This window comes from Dysidea avara, chromosome 1, assembly GCF_963678975.1.
Source record: "Dysidea avara chromosome 1, odDysAvar1.4, whole genome shotgun sequence".
NCBI classification, from domain to species: Eukaryota; Metazoa; Porifera; class Demospongiae; order Dictyoceratida; family Dysideidae; genus Dysidea; species Dysidea avara.
The window spans coordinates 5241877-5266046 of NC_089272.1; the positions used below are offsets into that span (position 1 = coordinate 5241877).

Genomic DNA, 24170 nt, shown 5'->3' on the forward strand with positions numbered 1-24170 from the left:
CCAACTATTATGTATCTACTGAATGTTCTATTAGAGTAGTTAGGTGACAGCTCTATTAGAGTATCTCGATCTGGTGTACCTCCAACGCTGATCCCAGTGACCCAAGCCCTTGTTGGATAAGCTTAATGCCTTGAAAAGATGGTTAGTGTCTGTGATCATTATAACTATGCTAAGACAAAAATGTTCATTATAATCTTCAGCATATTGTCCCCATAGCCCCTCCCCTATATCCGCCCCGGCAATCATACCAAGTCTGCTTCTCCACTTTGTGCAGCCCCATACAAGCACAGACTAGTATGCAGACTTAACAGAAACAAACCAGAAACAGGACAACACAAACTGTGCACTTGAATTGAAGCACGTTAAACACAATGCTATAATATAATAGGTAGAATAATTGTGGCATATACTGTACACACTTTAAATCCTTGTTGGTATATAGTGAAAACATTTGGCACTAATAGAACACTCAATACTCTTATAGGAGTCATGATGCTATATAGCTAGGGTTCTATAAGACCACTTTTTGGATAAAAGCATGAAACTTACCAAATAGTTTGTATGCCGGCATCATAAAGGTTACTTTTTGATAGGGAGCCACCTCAGATTTCATCTTTACTTCCAATTAATGCTTCAAAATGGTCAGTTTTTCATCTATCTCACCTAAATGTACATGGTTTAAAATCCACAATCTCAGTTTCAAATTAATGCTTTTGCTCTGAAAAGCACATGACTACCATATAAAGAAAGTCCATAGCGTATACTATTTCAAAGTTGTAACCATTTATAAGAGCATAATGTATCCCTATTTTCTCCTACCCACTCACATCATGTAATATAATACTTATAATACATAGCACATATTATGTATTTCCAACATAATTGTGAGATGCTGAGTTAGATATTTGATATTATTATAATTATAAGGTGGAACCTGTCTTATAGTGGCCACCTGTGTTAAGAAATCATGTCTCTATAAAAGTTAACTTCTAGAGATATACAGTAGTATGTACATTGTACAGTAAACCAAGAGTTGATAATAGAAAGGACCCTTCCCACTATTAGTAATTCTTAGTAAAACAAACTGTATGCTTGTCTAAATAAATGGCTAAAATATTGCTAATACCTATGGGATACAATATAACCAGTATATTTCACCCTTCTCCAATGTTGTAACAATGCCCCATTCTATGTGCTCCCTTAATTGCTGTATATACAGTATATCAAGGATTATGTTGGTGTGTCATGATTGGTAGTACAAGGAAACAGTTTTTACTAGCTGACCTGATGATCAATATGTGCAAATAATAAGGCTGTTTGGCTATTGGTATTTATACTATAGAACTAAACTGCAATTCTTTTACTAGCTTTTTGCAACTCTATTGACATTACACAGTAAACATTACAACAACAGGCACTGATCCAGAAATAAATCAAGGGGTTGGCTGACTAGCTTATAATATTATAGGTTTGAGATTGAGTCTTTTATATTTTAGGGGACAGATTTAGGATTTATAATAGTGGACCAATTCAAGGCACTAGGAGAATTGTGCAATGATGTGGTGCAGGTGTGCAAAGCAAAGTACACCAGTCCGGAATACTTTCATTTAAGGCTGACATTTTTAAAACACATGCCAAAATATGGCAATTTGGTGAATTCACACACAAAAATTAATTAATGCTTAGCTACAACATGCATGGTTGTTAAATGAATACTAATCTAAACCTGAATTTACATTACATCTTCCTGAGATGTAATCTGGAAGTTATAAAAATGTATTACTGCTGTGCTGGCCACCCGAGTCAGTTTACTGTAACTAGAGAAGTACAGTGTAGTATAGCAATTAGCAAATTGTTGGCAGTGATGCTGTGATGTCCTGAGTTAACAACTCCAGCCGAAAATGAACGGTGAGCACTGGGGCAGAAAGGATTTTTCTTGTCTTAGTCAAATTCTGTGCCACTTTGAAAGATAACAAGCTTGGTAGCTACACTCGGAGTTTTAGTAGCTAATTCAAGGGTTTAGCCGGTCTGCAACTAGCTAAATATTGTTCAAATGCCGCATTAGCTAGCTACAAGTGTTTTATAATATAAAATTGACTGTGATGGTGTCCGAGTATAAAGTATCCTTAAATATTCATGATGGGTGCCCTGCTCTGAGTATAGTCACATGATGGGTACACCTTAGTATCTGTATTTATTTATTTATTTATTTATTATTGATACTGTGCAGGCCTCCATTAGGGAGTAGCTATAAAGCACAGATACACACAAGAACACATATATAGCTAAGCACAAAGCATACAACATTTTAGTCTATAGCTGGGTTAATACAAAAATAGTCTACAATCCCTTAAAGTCATCTATATTACTTGCTTCAATTGCAGTAGCTGGGAGCTGTAGCATGGTATGTCAGTGACAAACTACTCTATTAGTAGCTATACACACAGCTGTAGGTATATCTCACTTTCGCCTCTTTGTCAACTGGTTGAGACACGGCAACACGTCAATCTGCTTTGTAAACACGACAACCACCAAGGTAGTTAAGATAGCTGCACCCTCGAGCTGCGCCATCTCCACCGGGCGTGTACTTTTAAGTGCGCTAATAATTAGGGGAAGGCGCGCAAGACAAACAAGACAATACTTCCAAGGCGCTTACTTTGTTGCTCTTTGCTTGATAACGTCCACCAATCCCCCTAGACCGTATGTTAATAAAGTTAGTATACTATTCGTGTGTATGTATGCATGGAATATGTTAGCCGTTAGTGTTTTTCCGAGTGTATTTCATTGTGACGATTCTTGTAAACGCGCACCGGGTCATATTTATTGTTTTGTATTTGCAGGCAGAATGTACATGTGTAGAGTCAACATGTTATAGGTAATATATCACAAATGATACAAAGTTGTGGTAGCTCCATATCTTGTTGTTGTGTGACTTGTACTGTGTGTTTGTTCTGCTTACCAAATTGATGAGCTGCAAATTATCTGAGATAGAAAATTTCGTACATTTCGTAGATCACCCTTCAGCTATGAAACTTCCTTTAGCCAGTAATGCACAAATGATTAGTAATGATAACTGCCTAGCTACGGAAGTTTCAATGAATAAGAGGTTTTAGATGAGTGATGACAATGGCTCACTATGTTACTTAACATGCTGTCTTCACTGGCCCAATATCAAAACCTTTATTATGGCTAGTTGTATGGTGTGGCCCATACAGGGGAAGTTTAGAAGGCCCAACCCATTGTTAAGGGATTTCTCACCAATGTTGACTGTTGTGTGAGTGACTATAATGCAAGTAATTTCATGACAGGTGAGACCAAAGTGAGCTTGTGAGCTGTAGTACAGGGGTCAGTGGTAATACACAGAAACTGAGCTACCATATAGGCTATACCACCTTCATTAATTCTAAAACCCTCCTTGTTCTCTATTACCAATAATGGCGTCATGTCTATAGCAATACAGTTACCAATAGCACTATTTAACGTGCTGTTACTGCTTAAAGGGTTAACGTAGTTGCTCAACAATAACTTCAGTTGTTGGCTAATCAGAGCATTTTTTTCTATTCTTATCCTCCATCACTGCTTGTGACAGTAGGAGGTTATGCTTGACAGGATGTTGTTGCTCCAAATATGTGTTCATAAATTGGTTGTATTGTCAGTGTAAACTGTTTCAGTGTGGCATGGTTGACAAACAGCTTCTTTTTGATTGATGCAGTAACTTCATTGCGTGTGAGTCCTGTAAAACTTGAAATACTGTATACTGGGCTCTTTCCATTCCAGTCTTGTTGTTGCTCTGTGTGTGTGTGTGTGTGTGTGTGTGTGTGTGTGTGTGTGTGTGTGTGTGTGTGTGTGTGTGTGTGTGTGTGTGTGTGTGTGTGTGTGTGTGTGTGTGTGTGTGTGGGAGCGTGCGCGTGTGCATTTGTATTAGGGTTTAATTATGTAAGGTGATAGATGAAAATAGCATCCAACAATACCGCATGCACACGCGCACACACACACACACGCACACACACACACACACTAGGGTTCAATATTATCGTCTGTATGCAATATTATGATGTGCAATACTGAGTACCGTAGCTTTTTTGAAAATACTGGAATACCATTTATGCAATATTAATGCATTTTCTGAATAATTGCTAAGAGAGAAATTGTGTTATTAGTGCTTTGCAGTGACTACAGGACTGACACAAACATTAGAGAGCTGTACCTAGAAATACTGAAGGTCTGACAGCAACTTGTGCTACCATTACATATCAGAGTTGAATACTGTAGGCCCACAATAATGTCTTATTTATGACACATAGTACCTTATAGTGGACATGGAAATACTCGCAATTGTCGCAAGATCACCTCAGTGTAATAATTGCAAGTAGAAAATACCAATATCGCCCAACCCTAATGCACACAAACTCATGCACGCATGCACACACAGAGCTAAAAATATATGGTCATGCTTACTGAGTCCTTGTGCATATCTTTTGTATTAATAAACCATATCTTACAGATCGCCAACTCTAAGGTTCTCTTTGCCAACAGTTCCTTATACAACAGAAGTCTTATAACAGAGGATTCCACTGTGTGCGTGAACGGATCATGTTGAGAACCATGTTTGTGTTATTTTACTTACTTTCAATTGAAGTTGTAGCAGCACTCTTCCTTCTTAGAAGCTTAATCTCATGTATAGAGTCTTAGTGAGTGTTTCATAGAGTGGTGCCATATTGTCTACCCATAATCTCTCATGCTGACCAGAACTTCCTTGTTTTGCTTCTTTTGTATTAAGTCAATAATAGTGTGTGCAGTAATTTCACCTCCTCTAGTTGTCATCTTCTGTAGTACCTGCTTTGTGATCATGAGGGTCATTTGTAACTGTAATGTGTTGAGGAGCTTGTTGCCAAGTGGACACAGAGGTAATGGTGAAGAAGATCTCTGTATATCATGACCTTTAGATGTCGCTTTGATCTTACCTGTCATTGAATTGATGGTAATTGGCAGCTACTGTTTGTGTATTACCAGTCACTCACACAACAGTCAACATAACACCCAGTCTCAACCATATAGACTGATAAAAGGGAAAAAAGCTCAAAACGTATTGTTGTTGAGTAACTAAACCAGTAATGGCAGTGAACAGCATGATAAACTGTTTGTATTGCTGTAGACATGTAGCCATTATTGGAAGTAGAGAAACGTAGGTTTTGGAATTAATGAAGTTCTTGATTTCAGGTACCATGTAGAGGTTACTTTACTACAACAGTTATACCATTGTTGTTGTACAGTCATGTACATAGAATATGGTAGCTCAGTTTCTGTGTATTATCATTAACCTCTGGACTACAGCTCACAGTAATAGAGCTCCCTAAGTTGCCTCTTGTGACAATAAGTGGAATCTTTCCACTCTTGTTCTTGACTAACATGACTAACATTGGATGCCATTTTCTTCATTCAGCTTTCGTAAATACTTCTACGCATGCTCAACCTATGCATCGATTATTGGCAATATTGTCCCATTTCTACTAAACGCTTACCTGGTTTCAACTAATCATGTGTGCACACTTCTGATTATACAGAGAAGGGTGACTGAACAAAGAAATGTGATGATTGAAATAAAATATACTGTACATGTGTTTATGTGTAGTATTACAAAAATTTACTCCTACATTCTGTTTGTAGTGACACTGTTGTGGGTGGAGTCTGTTGCTGAGTGGAGACAGAGACATGACCTTTGAATGTCTAGCAGCCTCCTGGAGACTGTGAATTGGTATGTGTTTGTGTGTGTGTGTGTGTGTGTTGTGTATGTGTGTGTGTGTTGTGTGTGTTTGTGTGTGTGTGTGTGTGTGTGTGTGTTTTTGAAAGGTTACAGGACCAATAACTGGTTATGCCAAATTGGTGTTGTTGTTTCCTTGAGCAAAAAACTTTACTCACATTGCTCCAGTCATGTTAATCACTCCAGTAAATTGTGAAGGAAGACACGAATTGATGTCTCTAATACACTACTAGATTTGCCTCTTCATGGAGAGTAAGAATATCATTGTTTTGTTTCTCTATCACAAAGTAAATGTGTGTTTGTTTATGTTGAAGTAAAACAGGACTTTATCGTTGCTGTTTCTTGCTTAAAGGTATGATTCTATGTAGGCCAAAAACTACACCTTGATGAATACCCCAGTTCATGGTGAATAGTATGACACAAGTCCCAACTCTGTAGCCCGTTACACTCAAGACTTATGATTGATTAAACAAGCACCTGTAGTTGTTTTTCCATATATAGTCACTCTACATGTACAAATCGATTGTTTTGAATTTCTTGTTGTCCATTGCTATAACTCTGAAAACTCTAGACTGAAATTTAAAAGCCCATAGGTTTTTCCCTCTATACAACAAAAAAGTTATAAAATGAAGTTTGAGGAAAATGCAGACAAGTCAGGTTTTCACTCAGTGGGTCATACAATGCATTTTCATAATTTGTCATCACTAGTGAAATTTTGGCTGATTCTATGATGTTGCATTGCAGCACACAGTGATTGGCATTGGTTTATTTGTGGTCACTCCCTTGGGTGTTTATTCTCCTAATAATAATTATTAGTAAAATAAAATAAAATAGTTCACCATATATATACACACCTGTACATATAGTACAATAGCTTGCTGAGGCTTCTTTTGTTATGATAATGGCAAATATGGTTATGGTCAGGCATTCTCTAATTTCTCTGGAATGCGTAAGATGTCTGGAATGTGTCAGATGTGTGTGTACGCACGTGTGTGTGAGTGTGTGCGTGTGAGAGAGAGAGAGAGAGAGTGTGTGTGTGTGTGTGTGTGTGTGTGTGTGGGTGCGTGCATGCGTGTGCGTGCGTGCGTGCGTGCGTGCATAAGCCAACAGCCTGATAATTAAGATTTGATACCCAGTTATGCCAAATTGGTGTTATTTTTTTCTTAGAGCGACATTACTCCAGTCTACTCAGCTGTTTAATGGAGACCTGATGGCCTGGCGTCAACTAGGGAAGCAGCCCACTTAGCTGTGACATCATTGAGTACCTTGTATTAACTGGGTAAGTAAATGTCAACTGTTCATTTCTCACATAGTGGGTGAAGGTCCAGGTGGGACTTCAGGTGCCCACAGTTTCACCTGTGAGACATGTCAAAGCCTCCTAGTCCTTCCCCAGGAGGATTTGGCTGTGCTGACTCCTAGCACCTGAATAGTACACAGGTGTCCCAGTGTTGGTTCACTGGGTAGATGTGACCACATCAGCCGTAACCAAGGTCTTTGCTTTTTTGGTGTGTGACTGTGTATATATACGTAGTGTTCTTACTTTATACTATCCATCTCCTCTTCTCCATCCCATCATTTCTGGACTGTGATGATAGTATGTATCATGTAACAGTACGGTAGTACTGTATATTAGGGATCATGGAGGTTTGGGTTATTCTGGCCAAAAATCTCAAGCTTCACAATACCATCCTGGTGCCTTTGTTTAGGTATAACCAAGCCCTAAAGTGCCTTCAGTACGACCCTAAATGCTTGTCACAATTTCTTTTACAAAATGTATTCAATGGAATTTTATCTACTGACTGACTAACTGCCTGCCTGCCTAATACCTTCAGACAAGCGTAACTCGATAACAGCTAAGGCTTCAGGCTTGATGTTTTCACTGTTTGATGTCGCTTCGTCCCTAGATGTGCCTTTTGGCATACCGCAGTACATAAAATGCACACATCATGGACTTACCTTTGTCCTCCTTTGTGTCCCATTTATTTTGCTGACAGTCCAAGATGTTGATTCACGGCAATGCAATGCATGGCTTCCCATTAATCGTTCGTGTTTTCCGTGATGACTGGATTGATTGCAGAGGTGTGTTCATTTGTAATGCTGTGTAACAGGCTGAAAATAGGTGGTAATAACCACTTCACTTTCGAGTCAGTAATTGATAGTTGAGGTGCACGAATTGTCCGTATTTTTCATGGTGGCTGGATAAAATTGAAGAGGTTCTTCTTACCATGATGATCTGAATGTCAAAATGATTGTTCTATTAGAGTATTTGAAGAAAACTGTTATGGATGACTGTTTGATTTTATGTACAAATACACAAACATCCCTTCCCCTTATTAGTTTGGATAATTGACTCTTCACTGTAAAATGTTTCCATACACCTGGTAGAAGTGACATGATGATGATCCTTCTCATAAAGTTGCTCAGTTGTGCTTACCACATTTAATGACTGTGTCTATTATAACTTCAACAAGAAAAACATGTGACTAACATGTGTTTGTGTTGTAGTAAGCTTGTGAAAATTGACATCTCTACTTGAAATGTTGTACATGTAACATGTATGTAACTGTGAACCTGAACCTGGAACCTGAACCTATGTACATGAATGTTTAGCAGTATCTGTTAATTACGAGGTGAAACTCCTCCGTACCTTGCTATACAGTCAGAACCCCCAACACCTATCACTATCATATAAGTGTTCTCTTAGTCAGTTCATAGTTCATATGTATGTTCTCATCTTACATGACATACACACACTGCACTCACACATACACTGTGCACCAGGGGCGGCAGAGAAGGGGGAGGGGAGGGGGGCTATAGCCCCTGTCAAAAAGATTATGGAGGGGCTTAGACCCCCTAAAATTATCTATAGCTGTCATTGAGAGCCTAGCTCAATAGCATCAATAATTCGAGATACTTAATAGAGCAGCCATAGGAGCAGTGTAACAAGCTATGTATGTAGTTATAAATAAGGAGATATAGTTTGTGGAGGGCAGCTATTGTCAGTTGCCTTTTTTTGGTCTTTCACTTACGCTAGGCCATGGCATCACCAAGCTAGATCCCTAAACCCCTCCCCCCAAATGAAGGTGTCTCCACCGCCCCTGCTGTGCATGCATGCACACACGGATGAACACATTAAGTTACTTGCAAACTATTATCATAAATTGTGTGTGGTGTGCATTAATAGGAGGTTGGATATACAACTAAGACCAGAGGAGTCAACCAACGTGACTTTAATCATAAACACAACCTAGGATACTATCACTATGTAAGTACTTGTTATGTAATTATTACACATTATTGATCACATGTTTATAGTGTGTGTACATGATCCACTCATTGAATCCTGCCAGTGAAATTTAAATTAAGCTGATTATGTTGTGCCAGTCTACTTCTCTTGACCATAGTGTTAGCCATGAATTGTGGTATGTGTGTATGTCATTTGTATTTTAGGCTAACATGGTCATAATGCATTCTAAATGTGTAAAGTTCATAGAATCTGAAGGACTAAACTGTATATATGTTCATATTGTGATAGAAAACTTATAGAGTTTCTGTGCTATACAGTATGAATCCACCCATTACAGTGGTCCCAATAAGAATTCTTAAGTGCCAGGACAAAATGTCCTGACAAATCTAAACTTGTCTGGACATGTTTATACTTTGCAGTAACACTGCCTGTAGTCAGCATTTTCTGATGTAAGGTTCTCTACTTGTAGGCAGTATGTGCTGAAACACTATTAAAGTGATTTTGTGAAGTTTCTGTATAGCAGCGAGGTTGGCATTATATATCTCTTGGGTGGCTTGAATGTTTAATCTCCTAGCAACCAAGAGACAGCTTGTAATGCTAAAGTCTGCTGCCCGACTGACCGTTAATCCACTGATTAAGAGCACTGCCATTACAGCAACAAGAAACTAAGGAGCTGCAGTACCGCTCAAGTGTAATGTCGTCTCGCAAGAGTGCAAGTGATTAAAAAACTTGCTAAGTAAAGGGCGTGGCACTCACTTTGTTTGTGAGTTTTCATCCCAAATGAACACTTGCGAGTGATATGGGTGCCATGCCCTTCAATTAGCAAGTCTTTTTAATGGCTTGCACTTTTGCGAGATGACGTTACATTTGAGCGGTACCATACTTCTAACTGGTGATAAATTATGTAAGGTTTCATTTTTCCGTAATGTAAACATAGCTCTAAACAGAAAATAATTCTCCATAAATGATAAAAAAGTATTTCATTTTCTAAACTATCCATTCCCTGCAATGAAAACAAAGTGGTGATGAATTGTTGTCTGCTACTCTATATGTGACCGGATCTGCGAAAACCCGACATAATGGCGCATTTTCCAAATTCTTTATTATTGAATATTTATAATCTACTTAGCCAATTGTATGCTCTGGCCAAGTTTCAGCTTCATATGGCTGTTTCAGTGACTGTTCTATCAATCGCTCTTGTTTCACATGTTTGGGTTTTGCTTTTTATCTCTTTAGCTAATACTCTCAGCATGAAAGGTTTGCACTACGATAGTTACTTCATGTGCAGACTGATTTTCAAGTTATTCTGTCAAGCAGATTACCCTGTGGGTGTGAAAACAAATCACAATTTTCAAAATTGTGCATAACTCCCTTGTTTTTATTTGATCTATTTTAAAATTTGACTGTAAATATGTTGTATTATGCTCTTACTGCCTTCCAAATTTGAAGCTATATTTAAAGTATGCGCAAGTAATTGCAGTTTATCTAAATGTGCTTAAAGAATATGTAAGAATATTACGAAGAAAAATATGAAGACAATCTTTAAAGGTACATATCTCAATGATTGCTTTCAACTAAATTTTGGTAAAGGAGGTGTCCCACCTAAGGGAGTTTTCACAGCAAAACTGGTTAATTTCCTTTCGGGGACTATCGAGCTATGGATGTGTGAAAATGTCGTTTTCTTGGTTCCTGTAAAATGCCCACTCATATTTCGCCCATCCACACTAGCTATACTTGGCTGCATGACACACTATCATTTGTCTTGATTATCCACTAAACTGTCTTGATTATCCACTAAACTGTCTTGATTATCCACTAAACTGTCTTGATTATCCACTAAACTGTCTCAACAATGTTATTTCAAGATGACAACTGGCTTAACACAATTAGCTTGTTGATGTACATGTTCTACTGAGCCCTAATCATGTATACAATTGAGCTATACTTCCTAATTGACAAATAGTTTGTTATGAAATGTAATGTATACAAGTGTTTCTATTGTGTAGTTCTATAAACAAGATGTTCTAATGAGACTGATCAACAATCAGGATTACTAGATACCAACTGAGAGGAAGTACCACATACACACACAAAGTTTACTGTGTTCAAGTTTCTGGGGCAGATGAAGTTGCTGATACTTCTAACAAAATGGATCAGGGTTTAGTATTTGTGAGATCTAAAAGTGCACTGCTACTACTCCAATTGAAGATGTTCATTAACAGTTTGATTGTGGGTTGTGACAATAAACAGTTCTCAGGGTAGGTAACCAGTATAGTGGATATTGAAGTAAATGTTATGGGCAGAAGTGTAAGGGATTAGAAATGGCCAACATCATAAAATGTTTTATGCTAGGGAAGATGTTCTGTTGTTGGGCTCTATTATGGAATACTCAGTCACTTGTATATGTCCGTCATGATGTGTGTATGTGACAAATGATTTGTTTGATTGTACAGTTTACAAGTGTTGTGGTTTGGATACTAAACAACATTACTTCTATGTATGTATGAGCTACAGTAAAGCTGGTACAATTATCTCAACAGGAGCCTGCTAATGGGCTCCTGATCTTACGGACTTGAATTTACTGTAAGTAAAAAAAAGTAAATAAAAAATCTGCATACGGTGTACATTCATTACAGCTACTCAAAGCCTAACCCCTTCCCCTGTATCTATACTAACTGTACTAGTGTGTAGGCTAGTTGGTTGTGCTATTATATGTATATCCTTTGTGGAACTGCCCTACAGCCCAATTTGTTGTTTGTGAATTGTATGTCTATCACATTGGAATAATTACTAAACAGTTATTATACCTGTAACTACTTTTTCTCATTTTGATTTTAGCATATATCAACGATACTGTTCTGTGTTGACTGGAGACAGAGGCAATGGTGAAGAAGTTGTATCAACTGTATCATGGCCTTATGCTGTCTACAGTACATAGCTGTGTAGGAGTTGGTATGTTTGTATGTGCTTGTGTATGTATGTACATGTGTTTTTATTGTGTATAAACAAACATGACAGTCCATAGTATTGTAATGTGTTGTATTCCTTGTAATTGTGTGTAATAAAATAATTGTATCCATATTTTGTACATTGATATTCACTTTAATGATCTTGTTTATTATGGTTGTCAGTCACACCGTAGTCATGGTAACAAGTGGTCATGGGATAATAATATGGTTTTATTATTTTTATGCTATCCCACTAGGGACATGTGAGAAGGCTAAAGCCTGTGGTACTGATGGTTTCATCTTTGATAACACTGGTGTAGTGTGTCACTGAAATTTACTGGTGGAGATAATGACAGGTAATGTGTACATGTACAGGATATAGTATTAGTTTGTGTGTATCTTTGTGTATGTACTGTATGTGTGTTTGTGTACATGTGTGTTCTCCACACTCATCTCACAAAGTCACCTACACATGTACACCTGTGAAAATTGTGAAGCGTAAGTTGTGATTTTTCCTTATCATTATCGTACAAGTGTTCTGTTAGTCATATCATGTGCACGTTCCACACTGTCTCATCTCACAAAATACTCACGTGTATGTATGCATACCACACACACATGCACGCACACGCACACACACAGAGTCACACACACAGACACACACACACAGACACAGACACACACACACACACACACACACGCACACACACACACACACACACACACGCACACACACACACACTACTTGTAAACTATTATGATAAATTGTGTATGGTATGCATTAATAGGAATTTGGATGTACAACTAAGAGCAGAGGAGTCAACCAACGTGACTTTCAGTACATTTAACCTGTTAGCCATGAGTAAGTTTTAGTTGTGGGGTATGTGTGTATGTCACTTGTACTGTACTTGTATTTTAGACTAAAATGTGTTCTAAACGTCTCAATATAAAGCTCATAGAGTCTGAAGGACTGTATTATTGTGATATGTGTTCATGTAGTGGCTGTATCATTTGGCTTGAGTTTTTAAAGAAACTGGCGGTACTGCTCCCACATCTAGGCTGTGGTACATTATAATGTACTGTAGCCAGCCAGGGTCTATAAGATCTGGGCCTTAAATTTTGCTTTTGAAGTTATAGGTGGCTTTGTGGTTTATGCTGTGATAGACAGCTCTGTGATGTATGTGATCGGATCTGCTAGAACCCCATATGTTAGTACATTTATCAGATTCCATTTTATTTTATTTAGATAGCCAAGGTATGGTCAACCGAAGTTTCAGCTCTAGAAGCCATGAACTTTTGAAGTTGCGGTACTACAAAGTGGCAACAGCAGATAAATCGATTTGTACAGTGACAATACGGAAAATAAACTACAGGCACTTAATTAATTAACCCTTTGGCCCCTAAATATTGGCTTTGGTTCTTAAAAACGAAAGTTATTTTACGAAAAATACGCATTTTGACATATAAATTTGGGCTCCTGTTACTCCATGTAGGAACAACCTATTCCTTCGTGGTTTGTGTTAAACTACTCACGGAGGATAAATCTACAACATCATATAACTTTTACTAACCTTCTTTATTCCGTCTCTCCTTTATGACAGGTAGTATCGTAGCAATTATCATCTTAAAAATGGCCGAAAATTCTTTCAAACGCATATTGCCCTTACTTCATGCTTGATAGTGCTACAATGTTCGGATAAAGCTTAGGGTATTTCCCATTAACCACAGAGTAGCGTGGTCCAAACCGTATATTCATAGGATATTTTGTTTACAAGATATGTGCGTTTGAACACATGCTTGTAACATAAGCCAATACATTGGCTTTCGCATTTAACAGAACACTTTTTTTTATTAACATAGGGGCCAAAGGGAAATCAATCATAACTTACAGTACAAACGCAGTCCTCTACCAAGATGCAACTTTTACCATCAAGTTCTCCATGAACAGGCAAATCCATTGCTGGGTGAGTTTTGTCTTCCAGGCTCACCAGGGCGAAGGCAAAAACGTGAGGGGAAAAAACAGTAGTGAACTGCTCATGCAATGCATGGTAGGCAAATGCTCATATCTTCCTTCTCCTGGGAGTACTGACATGAAACAAAGATCTTGGAATCCTCTTACGTTGGGGATCACAATGATACCAAGGTTTTTGGTGTTGTCATTTTACTTGATTGTAAAACAACTACTTAAAAATTTTACGGATATTTTTTTTTGATTTCATTAAATATTCTACCCATTGCATTCTACTGTAAAATTAGGCTTGCGTGAACATATGGGATTCTTTCAGATCCAGTCACATATATAGTTTCTGTACATTTATCAAATATAATTTTTCCCTATATCCACCCATGTATGCCAATGAACTACACCTTGTAAGGAGTTACTTCTAGTGATAAATTAAAGTTCATACTACCACAACAAATCTGCATATCCTAAATTGTTGAAACAAAACTTGTGTGTACATGTGTGTGGTGTGTGTGTGCGGTATAGAGCATAGGTCGTGTGTTAATGTACTGTACATATGTGGAGTACTGTAGTCTGTAGCATCTGTTATATAGTCTGTGGTGTGTTTGTGTAGTGTGCAGGGCCACCCACGGGGGGAATTTTGACTCGGGCCCCAACTTGAAAGGGGCCCCTAGGGAACCCCCTTGAATAACTGTTTAAAAGATTGATATACTCTAATAGAGCAGTCAAGATCCAAATACTCTAATAGAGCAGTCACAGTTTCAGTAGCAAGCTTATCTCTGGGCGACCCTGGTAGTGTGTGTTGGTGTTTTGTGTGTGTGTGTGTGTGTGTGTAGTGTAGTGTGTGTGTGTGTGTGTGTGTGTGTGTGTGTGTGTGTGTGTGTGTGTGTTGGTATGTGTGCCAGGCTGGTGCCTATCCTAGTGGTACAACACCAATGCTATGTTTAAGGTTTGATGCTCATTAATTCCCAACTACTTCCTTGAGCAAGATTTTTTACATTGCTACACTGTAGATAAGAACTTATCTGCTGTGTCATCAATGGTCACCTGGTGTTAACTGAATCTCATACTGTATCTTTCCAAGATCTTGTAGTGTACAAAGTACCATGCGCTAATGCACACGCATACGAGTTACAAAATTGGGAATTAAACCGCGTGGTCATACATTACAGATACAAATACTGTACCATCAATAACTTGTGGTAGTCTTCTACTGTTCATTTAATCATACTGACAGCATTATAATGATGTGTGAAACTGAATCAGCAATGACTCACTTTGCCAGATGCACGCGTATTATTGGTGCATGGCGCTTTGTATACTGCAAGATCTTGGAAAAATACAATACAACGGGCAACATTCAGTCAGGGGTGAAAATAACAATTGGCCATCAGTTATTTACTGATCAGATTAACAAGATTGCAGCTCATTTTCTTTTCTGGTTTGACAGTTGGGATGTAGTTTATGTTTCTCACCACCATTGTTTACATAGTTGACATAAAGGTATTTGTTGCTAGGTGATATAATAAGCTTTATACTGTAGATCTTGTGATATTGGCTGAGTGACTATAGATCTGATGATATTTCAAAACCAATTTTCAGTTGGAGATTTGAGAACCTACACTGTCACCATGGTACAGCCACCTATGGGGTACTAGTTCTACCCCCAGGAGGATTTGCCTGCACTAACTGTTTAACAGTTGAATAGTGTAAAAGTCAGAAAAGTATCCCAGAAATTCTGTATCGACACTTTCTTTAGAAGTGTATATTAATTTAGATACTACAACATCAGGACACCATTTAGGCATCATTAGTATCCTTCTACGTCAAACACCATCCTTCTCTTTCCATTGTGGCAAATAGTACTTGTATCATTTACTCCAATTAAGCAGTTACGTATTTAGCATAGCAGGAAAGGAATTTAAACCTGAGCGTAGTAGACTTTAAAACGATTAGTATGCAGCGTAATAGTTCTGTGAATATAAAATATAAAACTGTATGCACGGCTACATAAATTTTACTATGGCAAAATGTACTGTACTTGTACTTTACTTTAGTACTTCCTGTATGTACTTGTACTTTATTTAGGCACTCTCGTGATTTCAGTTGGAGTACTTGTACTTCGCAAACTCAAAAGTACTTGTACTTTACTAAAGTACTTTTAAATGTGCTTGGCCCCATGTTTGGTCAGGATTACTTCATACAATAGTGATCATATGATAGCAACTGGCGCTGTTCACCAGTGAAGTAAAAGTTACTGGGCGGTCTGACAGAGCTTGTTCTGTTAGTCCACTGAGATGCTTCGTTGTGGTCTATGGATTTCCACTTTTGTTCGTGCATTACCACAAATATGCTGTCCAATTAAGTTTGTACGGCTGCCCCTAATCAGTTATTTGTCACCGTAATGATGTAGCTAATTGGTTCACTACAAAAATCAGAACACAGTAGCTGCAATTATACCAATTGTTTTAGCTGTAGAAAACAAGGCACTACAACCACACCTCTTAGTGTTACTGGAGATTGAGATTAGGGCTGGGATGAATATTGAAATTTATCTTTGAATATTTTCTAATAAAATGTTCGAACATTTGAAGCTTCAGTGTTAGCTATACAAGTTACAGGTTTTTTGTATTTATGCACATCCTTCTTAAGTTTTATCTTTCTAATCCTATTTAATAAGTTTATAAGCATTTGGAAAGTGCATATCAGCAGTACTGAATGACGCAATCGATCAATTGCAAATGGGTGTGTCCGTTATAGTACAATCGTGTATAGGTAAACACCAGCTAATGGCTAAAAGGATGTTTTCCATGTATTATCTATCACTTTATAAACTGTACAAGGCTACAACTACAGTAGCAAGCTAAACTGCGATGGCTTATACAGCTGTAAGTTAGTGTGGCACACGAAGATTGACTGCGAAGAGTAGATGTGTGCCGATATGGGTTTTTGACATGTACTGATATCCAATATTGATGCCACCAAAAGAAGCTGATAACCGATAGCCAATCTGATATTTGCATTATAGTTTTAAGCAAACAAAAGCGTACATTTACCACAACATGTGCATGTACTCTGCCAGTGGTGTTAAACAGCTTAATTGGGTTTCCATTGTGCAATCCAGACAATTAGATACCCACAAACATTTTTATGTATACTCCCATGAAGCCTTACACGGATATTTGCATTACTCCACATTCTAATGGCTTGTGAGAAAGCTCGTACAGCAAGTTTCCTTGGTTATCCTGTGACCCTTCTTTTTATTACAAAGGTACTCTATAACTGCTTCATTTGTAGAGACTGTGATAAGCTGTCCAGCAACAAACACTAGAATCACATGCATTTGTATGGCTTTTCGTAGCATAGGTCTTGGTGCAGAGTGAACAATCAGCCACTGGCACTAAAGTGCCACATGGATAATGTAGAAACCAATGCGTAATCCGTTTATGTACAAACTATTGCTACTGCATAAATATCGGTAGCGATATTGGTCCTCCTGCTGTTCTGTACTGATACCGATATTATTAAAAATTACCATATCGGTGGCCAATATTATAGCTGATCCGATTATCGGTACACCTCTAGCGAAGAGACAAACATCGAAGCAACTGATAACATTTATTTGTAATTCTTTCATAGACTATGAGTGCATCACAAAGCTTCAAAGGATACTTTTATAATTTGAAGTTTACTTAACCTTTGAATCCACAAAACATTCGAAGCTTCATCCCAGTCCTAATTGAGATACTCTAATAAAGCAGTCACCCTAATACGTCAGTCATGTACAATATTCTAATAGAACAGTCACATACTGTACATGTGTATCATAGGTATGATATAACAAATATGTTGACAAACTAGTGTATTAAAGAATCATTGAAGTAGTGATAGTAGTAGTTGTCATGTATACCACAACCTTGTATTGTATTGTGTGTATAGTGTATACTGTGTGTGTTCAAATGATGTGACAACATACATACATGATGTAACCACTACTTGTGTCACTACCTGTTACTACTATCTTACTGGTTGTGTATATATAGGATTTATGGCTGGGATGAAGCTTCGAATGCTTTGTGGGTTCGAAGGTTAAGTAAACTTCAAATTATAAAAGTATCCTTTGAAGCTTCGTAATGCACTCATAGTCTACGAAAGAATCACAAATAAACGTGGTTACTTTACTACAGCTGCTTATTCCTCTTGCGTGATCAATGTTCGTCTCTTCGCAATTGATCTTCGTGTGCCACACCCAATTTTAAACCATCGGAAGTTCAGCTTGCTACCATAGTTGTAGCCTTGTACAGTTTATAAAGTGATAGATAGTACATGGAAAACATCCTTTTAGCCATTAGTTGGTGTTTACCTGTGCATGATTGCAGAATAGCGGACATGCCCATTTCCAATCGATCGATTGCGTCTTTCAGTACTGCTGCTATGCACTTTCCAAATGTTTACAAACTTATTAAATAGGTTTAGAAAGGTAAAACCTAAGAAGGATGTGTATAAATACAAGAAAACCTGTAACTTGAAAGCTAACACCGAAGCTTCGAATGTTCAAATATTTTATTAGCGAATCTTCGAAGGTAAATTTCAATATTCGTCCCAGCCCTAATAGGATTAGTGTACAACAAAGATGACAGTTCACAGATCATAACTGTCAATTGTGACATCAAGAATTATGAGATAGGCTGCCTAGGTTGTCATGGTAACATGGAGCTCCTGTATGACTACAATTAAGGTAGGATATAGCACTTCTTATTGTTTTACTGTGATTTAATATCATGGACTACTCCAGCTTGTTTCAATACTTTTATCGATGTGCTATGGTCCCTACTCTAGTTTAAAATTCCAAATTTTTTTGTGTACTTCTTGACTTTGTTTGTAAATAATTATTATGCCTGGTGAACCCACGCATATCGCATCTGAAATGGCGCCGCATGCCCCAGCTATATTAATTATCGTCTGAAAAATGAAGTATCTGTTGCACTTCGTTGTCAGCTACGTTCAACCTGTTACACAGCATTTTGAATCAATAACTGTTTGAAAAAGTACCTCTGCAATCCCTGCATACCAAAAGAAATGGTACCGCATGCCCCAGTTATATCATTTATTGTCTGGCTGAAAAGTGAAATATCCATTACGCTTCGTTGTTGGCTGTGTTCAACCTGTTACACAGCAGTACAAATCAAAAACTGTTTCAAAAGTACCTCTGCTAACAAAATAGTCATTATGAAGAATATGGATGATTTCCGTTACAAAGGGAAGCCATCACGTGCTACCACTACATTAACACTTCGCTGTCAGCAAAAATGAATGGGACACAAAGGAGGACACTGGTAAGTCCGTAAAGAATGCGTTATACATACTGCGGTATGCCAAAAGGTACCTGTCGGGCTGAAGCGATGTTGAACAGTCAAGTCCGTAGCCTTAGCTGTTATCAAGTTATGCTTGTCTGAAGACATCAGTCAGTCAGTTACTCAGTTAGTAGAAAATCCTGTTAAATAATTTATTTTTTTTACTTTGTAGTAACTTGTTGAAAGCATTTTGGGTCGATCTGAAAGCTTGTTTGGGCTTAGTTTTACTTACTGCCTTATTGTTGTCAGGAGAAATTGAGGGTGATTTTTGGGTGATATTATTTTGTGGGCCACGCCTACTCCTTTGTGGTCCCTACTATACGGTACTGTATGATGATCTTGTTGGACCAGATTTCCTAATGTGGACCAGATTGCCCAGTGGTTACTGCATTGGGCTGTTAACCTTGGGGTCCAGGGAATGGATCCACAGCTGGAACGTATTTTGTCAGGACATTGAATCAGTTCAACACTGTGTGGCTAGATTAGTCTTAAATGACTTCATACACTTCCAGTGTCACTCATATGCTTGAGTGCCTCCACTGGGCCACACTGGCACAATGCCATACTCAAGCTAAGCTAATAACTCTAAATCATAAATGATATCCTTCATATTCCAACCCACAATATTTTAATCTTATCCATACCACCTTATGAATAATGTATGTAGCCACCGTGCTCATCACTTCAAAGTTACATTAGCAAGATTACAAACATACAAACTGTCATTTCCCCTCGTCTATAGTACTCTGGAATGCTTACCAATGGACATTGTTTTATCACCTGACATTGAATTCATTGAATTTTTCAAAGACAATAACAACAAAACCTCATCATTTACGCACACATGTGACATATCTCACAATAGTTGTCAAGTATGATATGATTACAACAACTGATTGTAACAATGTCTACCCCTTACAGGTACATCTTCAGGAACAAATGAAAGATGTGGACATCATCTACTGGTGAGTCGTTTTATGTAAGTGTGTATGGTGACATCTCATCATCTAAATCATGTTACAATGAAACTTGTTGTCTTAGTAGTCACCTGTATAGAAATACCACCTCTCTAAAAGGCCAACATTCAAATCAGTCATTTGTACAACTGCAGTACAGCACCTGTTTATATTAGTACAAATCGAAAAGAAAGATTTTTACACAGATAGTGTACATAACTTTTTTTTAATTTGAGGATCTTCCATCATTACTGTTACGTAAACACATCAGGCAGACTCAGTGCTAATAAAGATATTAAATCAGATATTCAATTCTGCCATTTTACGGTTGTTACTGTGTGAAATAATAATAATGTGTGTATTGAAGGGAAATTCCTATGATATATTCATAGCCACTCATAACATACTGTATAGTGTATTCATGGTCACTACCATTCTATTTTTTATGTACAGAGTGTGTGGGGGTGTGTGGGTGTGAGTGAGCACGTCTCAGTTGTGTGTGGTGTGTGTGCATGCCAGTCTGGGGCTTATTTTGGTGGTAAATTACCAATGCTATGTTGGAGGTTCTATGCTCACTAATTCCAGTTGTTGTTGCACTGTTCCCTTGAACAAGAAACTTCTAACACTGCTCTAGTCTACCTAGTGTAGCCATAAATGAAAACCTTGATGTTAAGCAGCCTAGCCTACTGTGTCACCAGTGGGCACCTGGTACATAGTATCTCAACAATGGTTGGCATTCAGTAGGGGTGAAATAACTGTTGGCCATCTGTTGCCCATTTCCTTTCTGGTCAGACATATCTCAGATGAACAAAGACAGTTGGGATGTAGTTTGTGTTTCTCACCACCATTGTTTACCTAGGTACCATAAAGGTATTTGTTGCTAGGTGATATAATAAGCTTTTACCACAAGATCCTTGTGTTATTGGGTGAGTGGCTGTATATGTCAGTCTGGGTACTTCTATTCACCAATGTTCAGTTAGGAATTTAAGTAGCTACACTGTCACCATGGTACAGCCACCTATGGGATACTACAGTGTAGTTCTATCCCCAGGAGGATTTGCATGCACTAACTGTTTAGCAGTTGAGTAGTGCAAAAATGTCCCAGTAATTCCATACCGACACTTTCTCCTAACAGAGACTACCAAATATCGACATTTTAAAACGTCCAGCTATGCCTGGTGCGTATATCGCCATGTTTGGTTGTGCAATCAAATGTAGCAATACATCATATAGGGCTATGACATGTGATCAACCTCCTGTAGTTTTAGTTTTGTGTAAAGTGACTCCAACAAATTCAGTCATGAAACAGGTGGATTGCTATAAGTGACCATCTCATCTTTGTAATGGACATTTGTTCCCAAATGAACAGTACTATCTTTAACTAAGGATACCTGGACAAAAATAAATTCCCAGAGGTTCCACTGTAGTTTGCACAATTCTTTATTATCGTAGTATTTCTACGGTATCCAAAGAAGTGATTACTTAAAGTTTCAGCATTATTATGGTGAGTAGATAATCTGTGATGGTACATGCATGTTATACGAGGTGTGATGCCTTACCTCACCTGTCTATTTCATGTTTTCCCAACTAAATGAACAAAATCAGATAGCTTCAACTTCTATATAATAGTTAGACACCAAGACCAAGGGAACTAAGCGATTTAGTAACCCTGATGGCCCGAGGCTGTAGCGTCCCGAGCGCAGCGAGGGCGCTACTAAGGGCCAGAGGGGTTACTAAATCGCTTAGTTCCCGTTGGTCGCGGTGTCTAACTTATTTAGACTATGGTTTAAAGTACATACCTTTATAGCCAGAGCATTAGGGTGGCATGAAAGAGCAATGCAGAACAGCAGAACGGTTTCTTCCTGAAGTCCTTACAGCGCCCACAAAAATAATTATTTGACCGGTAACCAGAGTAACAGCTAGAGCTATAGTAGATATGCCGCTTAGTCTACTATTTCTCCAGAATTATTCGCAGAACACGGAGAAGAATTGTATTGCAGTATTATTAAATACTCCAGTGTACCTTTCGTGTTATAATTATTTTTCATGTACAAAATTGCCTGAGGGCGGGTTACTAACTGAACATGTGTAGGTGACTAAATGAGCATGTCAGGTGACTAAGTGATTTAGTAACCCTCTAAATGAGCTATATCATAGTCTAATTGGTCTTAGTATCTACAAGGCAATCTCAGTATGTTAAATGTGCCAGTCTTGCTGGACATGTTGTTATACACTTCAGTCTCAGTGAATGGCATCAATATTGAGGCCGACTCCAGGACTAACTCGGTATACTGGTATCTTGTACAAACATTTTGACAGAATAAGGTGTTTAAACTTTATGAAGAAATGACCATGATCTTGTTTACTACCTACCACATTGTAATAAACACACACGACACAGATCTAGAAAGATATTCAAACTCTCCATCAGCAGGCAAATAAGATGGTGTAAAAACATATTCAATATAAGACCTGCTTTCCTGAGAAATGGCCAGCTCATTTTAAACTTGTGTGTATGTTTTTCTCTGTTGCATGTGCATAATTTCACCTATTTTAAAACTTTCATTAAATTATTAAAGTATGTTGTGCAAACTATGTGGTTTTTGCTGAGACTATCACATGTAAATTTTTCACAAATGATATTTTGACATAAAGTTGACTGGTTTTGAGAGGTGGTCTTTTTATACACACAAGTTACCTTTCAAACAGACTATATTGTAATCATTAATGTTCTGTTATTCACACAGACATGTTCAGTTCAATAATGAAGTAGTGCTGTGTAGGCTACTGACCAGACATGTGGCTATCAGACACATTCCTGACCTAATTATCATGTGACCATCATGGGACTGTACTTGTATGGTAGCTATAACCTGTCTGTACGTGTTTTATACTTCATGATCAGTTATTTATGCTAACCAACTACCACCTGAGTCGTACCGACCGGCCCAGGTTCCTACATGGTGCTTCAAGCACTCAAGAATTGTGCTCTGTTTGACTGAACTTCTAGAGGGAAGGCAGGCCCCCCACTGAGTGTGAGCGGAGTCTGTTGGTACAGCTGAGCTAACCAGGCAAACGACGTCTATACCGCTAGGCATCAACACACTCCAGAGGAGTCCGTTCCCTCTGAAGAACAGAAGAACACCCTTTCTGTGACGGTTTCACAACCACCACGAGCCCTTGATGGTGGGAGATGTTAAGGAGACTTTGAGCTAGCCTACAGAACCTACTGACGAGTCTATCCGTGAACAAGACGAAATAATTCCTGATCATGCAACGAAGTGAAGGAAGAAGACATCGATTATAAGAGCCCCCACCCAACTACAATGACAGCCAAGAACTATTCCACAAAACATCACGTCCCTAACGACAGTCAATGGACTAGCGGCAATCAGGCACAACATCCCTAGCAAGCGGGATCGCCAGCTTATCATGCAGAGAAGAATCAGAATCACTGCCCGAGTTGTGGAGACTGCTCAAGATCCGACTCTACGTCGATTTCAAAGACCGAAGACCTATTATTCCAGTTAAGATCAACTTTAGAACTTATACTTTTCTACCCTGTAATGGGGGAGGAGGAAGATGAAGAGGAAACTTGAGGGGGAGATGTAGGATACTGACGAGACATGTGGCTATCAGACACATTCCTGACCTACTGTAATTATCATGTGACCATCATGGGACTGTACTTGTATGGTAGCTATAACCTGTCTGTACATATTATGTGATTTATACTTCATGATCGGTTATCTAGGTCATACCAACCAGTCCAGGTTCCTACATGTTGGAGTTACTAGTTTGGTTTCTTTGATCTTCATGGAAAAACAAAGGATACATGTATATACTACAAGAGGGTGAAGCCAGCTGATACATGACACTCCCTAAGACACTAGAAGAACTAAACTATGATCTAAGATTGCATGTGATGATATGTAACTGGA

General features: G+C 38.2%; 1 long non-coding RNA gene across 10 annotated transcripts; it reads left to right on the forward strand.

Annotated features, from left to right (window-relative positions):
- The first annotated feature begins 2593 nt into the window (after positions 1–2593).
- LOC136254085 (uncharacterized) lies at positions 2594–24170 on the forward strand. Of its 10 annotated transcripts, none has more exons than XR_010700290.1 (12): positions 2594–2713; positions 5668–5755; positions 5851–6013; positions 6929–7040; positions 8946–9026; positions 9077–9183; positions 11015–11266; positions 11847–11960; positions 12214–12312; positions 12745–12818; positions 20195–20238; positions 22977–24170. It is a non-coding gene; the product is annotated as an uncharacterized lncRNA (long non-coding RNA). The 10 variants fall into 10 exon arrangements; XR_010700316.1 differs by having other exon boundaries at positions 11015–11237; XR_010700291.1 differs by having other exon boundaries at positions 2601–2700.